The sequence below is a fragment of the Pipistrellus hanaki genome (genome assembly GCF_964339955.1).
Source record: "Pipistrellus hanaki genome assembly, chromosome: 3".
Taxonomy (NCBI): domain Eukaryota; kingdom Metazoa; phylum Chordata; class Mammalia; order Chiroptera; family Vespertilionidae; genus Pipistrellus; species Pipistrellus hanaki.
Genome location: NC_140505.1, coordinates 185,835,708 through 185,847,129, shown reverse-complemented (window position 1 = coordinate 185,847,129; position 11,422 = coordinate 185,835,708). Strand labels below are relative to the sequence as shown.

Genomic DNA, 11,422 nt, shown 5'->3' with positions numbered 1-11,422 from the left:
AACTCTCTCTCCTCTCCCTTCCCCTCTGTAAAAAAATCAATAAAATATATTTTTAAAAAATAAAAAATAAATAAAATGACCTGTTTCTGGCCCAAGAGGATAGCTCAGTTGGATGAGGCAGCATAAGGATATAAGGGTTATAAGGTCAATCTCCGGTCAGGGCACATTCTGGAGGCAGCCAGTGGGTGGAACAGCAAGTTGAAGTTTCTCTCTTTCTCCCTCTCTCTCCCCTCACCATGCTCCCTCTGACCCTTCCTCTCTAAAATCAATCAATAAATAAAAATTTTACATTGCCTTCTGAGCCTTTCACTAAAAGTAAGACCTCCCAGCTTGTTTGGTGAGGTGAACTCCTCTTTCCCAGTAACTGCATTTCAAGGATATTAAACATTGATTAGATCTCAAGTAAAGATCTTGTTTTTAACAATAACTTTCCTGTCATCTTTTCATTTGTTTCATTTATTTCATTCACTTAAAAACATATATATATATATATATATATATATATATATATCTCACTCCTGTAGTGTCCTCCCTGCCCACCTCTGGGATTTCATAGATGGCTTCTTACAGGCCTCTCCTAATTTTCATCAGAGGATTTACTTTTCCCATTGATGCCAAACTCAGCCATCATGTCTCGGTTACCCATATCCCTGGCACCTAGCACAGGAGCTAGCAGAATATTATAGGTGTCCAAGAAATGTTTCCTGGGTGAATGAATAATGCCCAAAGGAGCCTAGCCCAGAAAGAACTAAGGCCTACGATAGCCAAGATACAAGTTGGATCCTGACATTGTACTTCTCCCCCCACTTCTGTAACACCTCTTCAGTGTCCTCATTCTGTGGCTCCTTCACGACTCCCATCTGGACTCCAGATTTATCAGTTGACTGCAGCACCGATTCCAGAATACCTTGAACCAGAGAAACCCATCAGTCACCTGGGCTCATCATTTAGGTCTTCTTCCATCTCCCTTCTTGAGCTGAAGATTCCTTTTGGGGATGAGGGCAGACAATTCTGGAACGATGAACTTCCTTCCTTCAACTTTCCACTCTTGGTAGTGTTTCATAGCTTTGATGTGCCATGGAGTTGACAGTTCTCACTTGTGACTATTGCAAATGCAACTGTCTCCTTGGCCTGCCAGCCCTTTCTCCTGCCCCTGCTTCTCTTTGCTGTTACTCTTCCTCCACAAAATAGGAGTTTCTGCCTCCAGCCTTCTATCCCTTCATTCAGGACACTATCTTGCTTTTAATTATTTTATCATGGATTTTTAATCTCTCCCATCCTCTCTCCCTTCTCCTCTGATTTAAAAATAGATGCTGACCCCCTAACTCAGTGTCCGGGATCTGTATTCAACAAATTCATTCCTCTCCCTGACTTATTCCTTAGCACTGCACTACAACTCCTTGCCCTCTCTCGTTTCCTCCAAACCACATTGATTACCGACAACTTCCTCTAATAAGCAAAAGGTCCTTCTCCATAACATATGTTTGCATAAAGAATATGATAAAGTCTAAATGTTGGGGGGGGGGGACACACATGCAGGGAATGAGATGGGCAGGGAACAAAACTAGGAGCAAAATTCTACTGTATATCCTATATAATAAAATCCTAATATGCAAATTGATGGAACAGCAGAATGACTGGCAGAAAGACTGGTCACTATGATGTGCACTGGCCACCAGGGGGCAGATGCTCAATGCAGGATCTGCCCCTGGTTGTCAGGTGCTCCCACAGGCGGAGTGCTGCTCAGCCAGAAGCCAGGCTCATGGCTGGCAAGTGCAAGAGCCTCTCCCACCTCTGCAGCAGTGCTAGGGAGCAGTGAGTTGAGTAGTAAGGAGCAGTGAGCAGGTGGGCTGTAAGGAGTCAGGGGTCCTGGACTGTAGAAGGGATCCCGGATCCCTGGGAGATTGGGCCTAAGCCTGCATTTGGACATCTCCCGAGGGGTCCCAGACTGCAAGAGGGTGCAGGCACCCCCCACAGCCCAGTGCACAAATTTCGTGTACCAGATCTCCAGTCTTACATAATTTTGATTTTTGAGCCAAATAACTTTTCCCCCCTTTACTAAATCATCCTTCCTGTGTGATTGCAACATTTAGCATTTTTTTTTTTTTTGACAATCTCTTCCTTCTACTTTGAAACTAAATTGTCTTGCTCTAGCCGGGTAGCTCAGTAGGTCAGATCATCATCCCGATATGCCAAGGTTTTGGGTTCAATCTCTGGCCAAGGCACACACAAGAAGCAACCAATGAGCCTGGCCAGCATTGCTCAGTGGTTGAATGTTGGCCTAGGACCGTGGTTGGCAAATTGCAGCTCGCTAGCCACATGCGGCTCTTTGGCCCCTTGAGTGTGGCTCTTCCACAAAATACCACAGCCTGGGCGAGTCTATTTTGAAGAAGTGGCATTTGTAGAAGTTTAAGTTTTAAAAAATTTGGCTTTCAAAAGAAATTTCAATTGTTGTACTGTTGATATTTGGCTCTGTTGACTAATGAGTTTGCCGACCACTGGTCTAGGGTATGGATGGGGGAGGTAACCACCATTTTTGATAGGATATTCAAGTATGATCTCACATCTCATCAGTGACTAGACAAAGATGCAGGCGAAAGAGCATTCCAAGCAATGGAAAAATAAACATGATGGCTTTGAGGTAGACATGAGCTTTGTGCGATTAAGAAAAAGGAAGGCTAATCAGGCTACTGTAAGACTGAGATTAGGAGTCAGAGGGGATGAGAGTGCATGTGGGATTTGTGAAGGGTTTATGGGTCATGGTATGGAGTTTGGATTTCAATTGTGAGGAGAAACCATTGGAGGGTAGTGACATGGACAGAGAATAGTCTGGGGTGGGATTAAGGGAAAGATGATAGACTGCTAGCAAGCTACTGCAGTGGTCCAGGTGAGCGTATGGGGTGATTGGACCCATACGCTGGTCGTGGTGAGGTGTGACATGTGGACATATGTTCAGTACAGGACTCTGTGATGGACTAAATCAGCGATGTGAAGAAGTTATGGATTTGGACAGTTGGGTGAACAGTGGTGTCATTTACTAAGACCGGGGAAGTAGATTTGACAGGAAAGGTGGAGGGCCTTTTCCATTAGACTTAGAAGTAGATAAGCAATTAATTAGGTAGACCAGAAAGGCCAGGGTTGGAGATATAATTTAGGAAGGAAGGAGACATGTGTTGTATTTAAAAACACTGGGCTGACTGAACTCTTCTGGGGAAGGAAAAAGGGGACGCAATGTGAACAGAAAACAGAATTGAGGCCTGAGCCCAGGGGCACTTCAAAATTTAGAGCTCAGAGGAAAAAGGAGCAAGAGAGCAGGCCAGTGAGGGAGAAAGACACAGCCAGAAAGGAGTGGGAACCAGTTGGCTGGGAGGACAGAAGGTCAAGGTCAAGAATGCTGCAATTAGTGATTCTGGAGAGAAGCAATTTTGGGTGAGTATGGAGTGTGTAGCTGGGGTGGATGGAAGGCGTGTAGAAGTCTGCTGTTAGCATGATTTTCCAGGTATATCCTGAGGTATATCCTAAGGTGACAGCAGGGCACATCAGTGAGGAAGGCTGAGTACCACCTTTAATTCTACAAAATATCCTCCATTAGTCATTGGTGCAATTTTAAAATATCCAACATCTTTGTTGATAAGGTTTTTCATAGTGTTTAGAATGATCTCTATTTCTTAAAAAACACACACCACCACTAACTTGTACCAGGGTGGCCTTCAAGATATTTTTGAAGAGCTCACCTCTTCTCACTTCAGATTTCCCAGTACTTACTTATCCTATTTAAAAAGAGGGAATATGCTAATTGACCCTCACACCCTCACAAAAGATGGTGATGCCCACAGCCAGTAAGGAGGGGATATGCTAATTGACTGCCCCACCTCAACGATGGTCGTGCCCACAGCCAATAAGGAGGGAATATGCTAATTGACTGCCCCACCCTCAAAAATGATGGCACCCATAGCCACAAGATGGCGATGCCCAGTCCCCTCAGCCCTGCTGGGGCAGCAGGTGCACAGCAAGGCCGGGCCCACCCCGAGGAAGGCTTGGCCACTCCGTGCGCCTGCCTCTGGATTCTCCCAGTCCCCTCAGCCCTCTAGCCCCCGCAGGGCCCGCCTGAGGCACAGGCAAGCCTTGGATGGTGGCTGCCCAGCTGTCCAGGGCCGCCAGAGGCTCAGGTAACCAACGCCGGCCAAGGCTTGTGCTGCCAGCAGTGGCAGCAGCAGAGGTGTGATGGGGCATTGCCTTTCCCTGATCACCAGGTGGCCTCCCACTCCTAAGGGCTCCGCGATTTTGAAAGGGGGCAGGTCGGGGTGAGGGACTCCCCCTCCAGTGCATGAATTTCCAGGTACCGGGCCTCTAGTTGTACGACAAAGGACCTGGATGGCATGTGGCCCACCACCGTGTACAACAGGCTTGTTTTTGGACCATTTCCTCAGAAGCCCAAGTGTTTTGCAGCCCAGGCATTTGGTAACTTTTGAATCCTATCTGGGTTCCTAGTATGGGGTCAGCAGTGACTGTGACAAGTTTCAGTGAAATGGATACACACGGTGTGCTTAGAGCAGTGCCCAGCTGATGGTAAACCACCAACCAATGCCACCTATGATCAGCTAATTAAGTTATTCTGAGCCACGTTTCCTCGTGAAATGTGGTTCGCTGTCCATTCACACAGCATCCTGAGAATTAGGTCAAACTCAGAACCTGGGAGTTAGCACTGCCTTCCCTACCTTCCCCCCCTTGGCCGTTCGAGAGGTGTTTCATAATCCCACGTCTCAACAAGTCTCTCTGTTAGCAGCGAACGGTAAATAAGCAAACCTCGCCGTTACGGGAGGGCTCTTATGCTCCTCGGCAGTGAGATCTCGGGGCAGAGAGCAGCGGGAGTGTTCTCTGTAAAGCTGGTTGGTGCTCTTCCCGGGGAGCAGCAGCAGCTGGGGGGATGCAGCCAGCCCTGGCAGGAGTCTTCTCTCTTCTTTCCTCTGCTCTACTGCTCTTACTCCAAATGCAAATAAGGATTAAAAGGGGACAACAAAAGGCAGGACATCAATTTCTGTTAGAGCACAAGTGTCAAACACAAGGCCCGGGGGCCAAATCCAGCCCGCCAGGCCTTGCAATGTGGCCCGCACCGCGCTGCCATCACTGCACTCCGCTGTCAGTTTATGACATTGTCAGTTTATGACTGTTCAGTAAACCATTCGGCCCGCGATTTAGGCTGGATTTTAGATTTTGGCCCCTTCTCTGATTGAGTTCGACACCCCTATGTTAGAGAGTTTGAACTCCGCACTGCAGCAGGCAGCAAGAATAAGGAGCAGAAACCCACCACCAACCGGCCATCCCCAACAGCAAAAACATACCACGGCAAGGCAGGTGAAGTCGAGGCCCAATTTAGACGCTGAGTATTGGATAGCTTTCAGGTGTGGAGCAGAGAGAGGAAGAAGAGTAGCAAAATACAAATATTCAACAAACGAGCAAATTAAATTGGCAGAATAAAACAGGAAACCTCAGTAAATGCTTAGCAGCCAAACACATTTATTAGTCTTTTTTCTTTTTTTTTTTTTTTTCCAGGAACCCAAAAATATTTTGTAGTTATAATGTAAGCAACTGAGTTGCACATAATACAATCATATCTTTCCAAAATAAAATAAAATACTAAACAAAAACAAAAATAAGCTGTTTAAAAGCCCAAAAAAACCCTTCAGAAAACTCTTATATATGCATTACATCATCTCTCAGCTTTAATGAAATGACGAAGACTTAATTCCTTATTATTCAACCTGTCACAATCCAGTAAAACACCACCCTTTAGTTTTTTTGTTTTTGATTTTTTTTGTTTTTTGTTTTTTGAAATCCAGCATGAGAAATACAGTACCTGCTATGGCAAAAAATACACATAAAATGCAACTTTTCAGCTTATTTGTACATTAGTAGAGTTTAACATTTTATTGGTTTTATAAGTGAACCAGTGATTTTAAGTACCACTATACTAAAAAAAGTAAAATAAAATGTAGAAAAGGGGGGCCCAGCCTGCCATGCAAGTGCACCTCTAAAGTGCCTAGTTTCTGTGTCCATGTAAAACCAGTAATATGAGGAGCAATTTCAACATATGGGAGTTTGATTAAACCTCTATCTTTAAGGAAAAAAAAAAAAAAAGTCAATGCCACATCCTTCCTTTTCTCCCCTCAAACTTCCTCAAAATCCCATCATCCACTTTTCTCCACTGCCCACCGGAAGAGAGGAAAGAAAGCCACCAAAATAATATTGTAAAAGCTATTTCAAGTATAAGAAAAACAAAACACTTCTAGGTAACCTGCAGAGAGAGCATCAATGTGGTGCCACTGTTCAGTCGTGTTACAGGTTCATTTTCTGCCGACAGTTTGAGGAGAGGGTTTCTACGGTACCTTCCTGTGACCTGTTTGTGTGCAAAGTTGGAGAGCTGCCTTTTAAAAGTCTAGCCTCTTTCTGATGCCCTTCTCTGCACCTTCTGTTCAGAGGGCCAGGAGAGCAGCGAAGGGAGGAAACGGAGGAAGGGAGCAATGTGTCACAAGTCAATGAAATGGGACTTCTCCATCTGTCCTCCTCTGCCCCCCCAGCCCCTCGATTCTCTTGTTCACCGTCAGTGACCTAATTCTCACTGCAGAGGTTCCATTTTTCAGTTTCCTGATTTGGTAGGATGTATTTTACTCTGTAAACATAGCCCCCTAAGATTATGGAACCCAAAGCAGCATTTGTATCTCCATCTCAATGGAGAAAGACAAAATAGTCCAGAAATCTCTCCTCGGGTTGCTTTTGTCTGTTTTTGGTTACTCAGAACAAGGATGGGAGCGGGGTGGGCACAGAATTTGAAGTTGTGAGCAAATGGTGAGAGTTAGGAGCCGGCACAGCTGAGCTCTTGTGTCTGCCTCCCCCGTGCCCCCCACCTCCCAGATGGGAATTGTATTTGAAAACCTGTTAAAAACGTTCCTGCACCTTAAGTCATACTGAGGTTAAGGCCAAGGGTGCAGGATCCTTGTGCACGTGTCTCTGTGAGCACATTCATGGTGCAGGCACCATTGTTGATGTCTTCTGTGAGATCACTGGACACACTTTGGTCACGGGTGTGTGTGCAAAGGTGGTGGTGGGGGAGTGCGTGCCCCGGGAAGTAGTGCAGAGATCAACAAAGCCCTTTGGGAGGGTGGTGGAGGGATACGGGCAGGAAGAACTTCTGAGGGGTCAGAGGAAGGAGACTGATGGAAAAGAGGTCTCCAAACCAACAGGAATCAAACCCCAAGGTCAACAAAGCCAAAATCGGAAGGCGAGAGGTGAACGTACATGCATTTACGATCAAGCTTCTTCCCCTCAAAGGAAGTCGTCACTGTACAAGTTACAACTGAAAAGGGCTTCTTGACAGACACAGCGTGTGTCTTTAAGACGGAGGTGAGGGGGTCAGGTGTTTGTGAAGAAGCGGTTCCGACCCTGCCTTGTTAGTGGCCAAATCTAAGAGCATAGCAGCTGACGGAGCCCTACAAGCAGCATTGATTAAACTCACGTCCCTCTACCTAATGCCGGCCAAGCCTCACGCAGGGGGCAGTGTCTGAGCGTGCACCAGCCTTTTGGGGCAGGGCGGCTGACTGCACATCTCAGATGAGCTTCTGTGTAAGTAACAAATCAAAACATGTCCAGAGTATGACAAGATGACAAGGCTATAAATTCTACAGAGCCAAACTGAAATGCCAGGGACTGACTGACTCCCTTTGTGAACTACAGAATGCTACTCAGTTACTGTGTGTGTGTGTGTGTGTGTGTGTGTGTAAATCAAAAAAGGCTGAGAGCTCCAGGTCTCCCACGGAGCACATTCTGCTTCCAGAAGAGAGAAGTCAGACTCCCCACCTGGAGGGAGAAGGCTGCAATAGATGGCATCCATCCAAAACAGGCTTCAGACACTGGCCTGCTGTCATTGTGAGTGGGGGGGGCAATGGAGGGAACACCAGCCCACAAGTGCAAGTCCACACCCTGACCGGTTCAGCTTTCTCTTCTTAAACATGAAAGAGTAAGATCTGAAACTTCTGATGACTTAAGAAAGAAAAGTATCATATTTTAGGGTTACTTTCACAGCAAAAAAAAAAAAAAAAAAAAAAAAAAATACAAAAGTTATCCTGCTATGTACACGTTCATATTTTCAAAAGGATGACCCACTGCTGTCAGAAAAGGAGGGGGAGTCAAGGCCTACACTGCAGGGGAAATGTACCTTGAGGTATTACTTTGTGTGAGACAGTTGAGACGTCAGGATTTTCTTTTCTTTTTTTTTTGCCGGTTTTGTTTCTGTGTGTATCTGAAGGCAATCTAACAGATTGGAACCCTGATAAGATCGTGCCCATGCAGCCTCGCCTGGGCACCAGGAGACCGGTCACGCGTGTGACTCGTTACAGTACTGTGGACAAGAGCTGCTGCATGGAACACTGAACACGGGCAGAACCACCTCCTGGGTGCGACAATGTGTGTTGCAAATAATGCCTGGACCAGAGCAATGCCGGGGCCACGATCCACCACAGGGAAGATCCACAGAGGAATCCCGTTAGGACAGAGAGAAGGACAAAGAGAAGGCTGCTGGCTTTTCCGTGGCGAACACCTCACTGCCCGCTAGCTATGCGCAGCTTCGTGAACGCCAGGGAAGCAGAGAGCTCACGTTTGGCTGGGGGGTAGTGGATGGGACAGAGAATCCCTTCTGCCTGCCAAGCAACAACCCTCGTTCCCGCGAGACAGTTTCCTTATGATTAAGTTCACTTCAACATGATTAAGAAGGAAAAACAAAAAGTTAAAAAGGAGCGAGGCGGGGGAAGAGAAGTCGATGGAAGGGGGATGTTAAGGTCAGCACGAGTGAGACGTGGTTTCCTGAGCTTGAAAGGGTTCTGAGTTCAGAGAAGGATGAGTACTTTTTTCCAGAGAACACCGGAGACTCCGGGCCCCACGGGAGCCCGGTTAACACTGCACGGCCGGGACGGAGAACCCTCACCACACTGGCTCTGCCGGGCTGCCGGGCCTGCCAGCGACCACAGGAGGACCCAGAGGCCTGCTTCCTGCTCTCACTCCCCTTCCCCACCAGGACATGGGCTACCATGGACACAGAAACCATAGAACAAGATGCAAAGCCACTTCCTCCCCCTGTCTGCCCTCTCCTCCCCCCTTTTGCAGAATGCATAGTTACAATTCACGTTACAAAATGAAGAAGCAATGATGATCAAAAAAAGAAAGAAAAAAAAAATCCAACAACCTCTTCTTAAATTCAGTATCAAAATTCACATTTGCATAATAATACATTTCAAGGCCATTAGAGAGGAATGAGAGTGAAGCACTGAGAGCGCAGGCGGCATCTCTCCTCCCTTAGTCTTCCTGAATGGAGCTGAAGGAAGCGGAAGGAACCTTGCGGGAGGGATGGGATCGGGTTCCTCTTTGGGGAGTTCTGAGGAATTATGGAAGTGGCCCTTAGTTTTCACTTGATATTTCTTTAGAAGATCGGGAGTAGGGAGAAGAGGTGGAATCGTTTAACACAAGTAAAAACAAATGAAGACACGCGGCAGGTTTCTATGCTTTAGCTCTAATAGTTCTGAAGAAATAAAATACCATTTCAGATTTTTCTCTTTTCTTTCTCAAACACTTCTATCTTATTCTTTCAAAGCCTTTCCCTTGTGTGTAATACCCTGTTCACAGAAACAGCAACAGGAAGTGACTTCCATGTGAGAAGAGGACTGCCTTCCCGGGACACAGACCCAGAGGGTGGGACTGCGCCGTCCTGACATGCATGAATGGGTCACAAACGTCACCATAGTCCAGCTCTCCAGTGCTTACAGAAAAACAAAAAGTAAGACAACCAGACGTGCACACACACACACACACACACACACGAAGAAAACTAGGCAATGCAGATGATAAATTCAACCTGCACTCCTGGACTACCTGGTCTCTGTCACCTGGGCACCACCACCTCCCTGCCCCTCTCCCAGGCCCCAGAGCCGCCCCCACCCCCTGCCCTGTGCAACATGGATGCTACTGAACACTCAACCAGCTGCCCCGGAGCCCGCCAGGAGGAAGGCTCCCTTCCCTACAGGCTGGGCTGACCATCTTTGTTTTATCCTAATGGGCAGCGTCTCCCTAAAACAGATGGGCTCTGGACTCACAAAGGCACATTCAGAAATACTACACATAAGTAACTAATTCCTTGGACAAAATTAAAAAAGGGGGGAGGGGTAGAGGTGGTGTTTTAAACACATGTATTCTAATTACCCCGAATTTTCTGGCAAGAAGTGTATCACGTAGTGAGAAGCTATACTACCTTTAGAAGGCATGTAACTTAATGGTTGCAAAGGTGTTTTTCCTCGGTATGTACACCTCCCCCGTTTTGTTTTTGGCGGACACAGGTAGGACACCTGTCTTGTTCTCTGTAAAGTTCTGCTGTCAGGCTGGTCCTGCAGGAAGGCTGCCCCCCCCCCCCCCCCCCCCCCGCCGCCTCTTCCACCCCCACCCTGAGGAGGGTGCACACCTTCCAGCAGCCCCAGGAGGACTGCCACCTTCAGCAGGGGGTCCCCGAGAGCAGGTTAGGGGGGTAGGAGAGTACAGCTAGCCACCCTCACTGCTCGGTCTTTTGCTGTTTACTTAGTTGTAAAAAGGAATTTTACTTCTTTAAAACAGAGTCCCAACTTCCTAATATTGCCTCAAAATGGGTCCATTACAATTGGGGTTTTATTTCCAAAGAAATGGCTTACTAGGGAAACACTTTCTTTTTTTAAATGTAAAACAGAGCGTTTCTTGCCTTTATCTGACCTTTCCCCTCCCATGATCAAAGCAAGTGTTGGCAGAATGCAGACTCAGCCCACAGAGTCTTGCAGAGGCCCCTTGACCAGGGCAGTACCATCTTTTCTGATGTGCAATTTCTCATTAAAAACAAATTCAGGTGTACAGCTAACTGAAAAGGGAATGATTGAAATTCTGTGAGGCAAACACTGGCAGTTTCGGTGACTTTTGCTATTTTTGGTGATGGCAGCAGGCTTCTACAGGAGACTGACAGTTTAAAGACCACTCAGATGTTACAGCACTGGGTCATTACTCCAGGCTTGTCAGAGTGACCGCCTGTGGGAAGCACGGGTGCCAGCCGGTGGGGATGAACTCTCCTGGCCTCTCTGCTTTGGCGGTGTGGGCAGGAGGCGGCATTCTGGGTGGGGTAGGGAGGGCCGACGTTCAATTTTTAAGTTATTACAATGTTCACAGATTTGGAAGTTGATTAAGTATTTCAAATCTAAAGACTATGATGCCAGCACCTCCTCTGTCAAATTTAAGGTCAAGAGAACAACACTATCGTTGACAAGTGGGGACCACCTCTGAAAATACACACACCTTTGGCACTGGCCATGAACCTACAGACCATACTACAGGGTATGGTCTAACTGTGAAACTATATATATAT

General features: G+C 46.8%; 1 protein-coding gene across 4 annotated transcripts in view; it reads right to left on the bottom strand.

Annotated features, from left to right (window-relative positions):
* Nucleotides 1-5,497: 5,497 nt before the first annotated feature.
* The window catches only part of TNRC6B (trinucleotide repeat containing adaptor 6B), a 217,381-nt gene continuing 211,456 nt past the window's right edge, over nucleotides 5,498-11,422 (bottom strand). For all 4 annotated transcript variants that reach the window (XM_084879087.1, XM_084879089.1, XM_084879086.1 and 1 more), the window contains one exon: nucleotides 5,498-11,410. The gene's annotated coding sequence lies outside the window, so the exon portion shown is untranslated. The remainder of the gene's footprint in view (nucleotides 11,411-11,422) is intronic.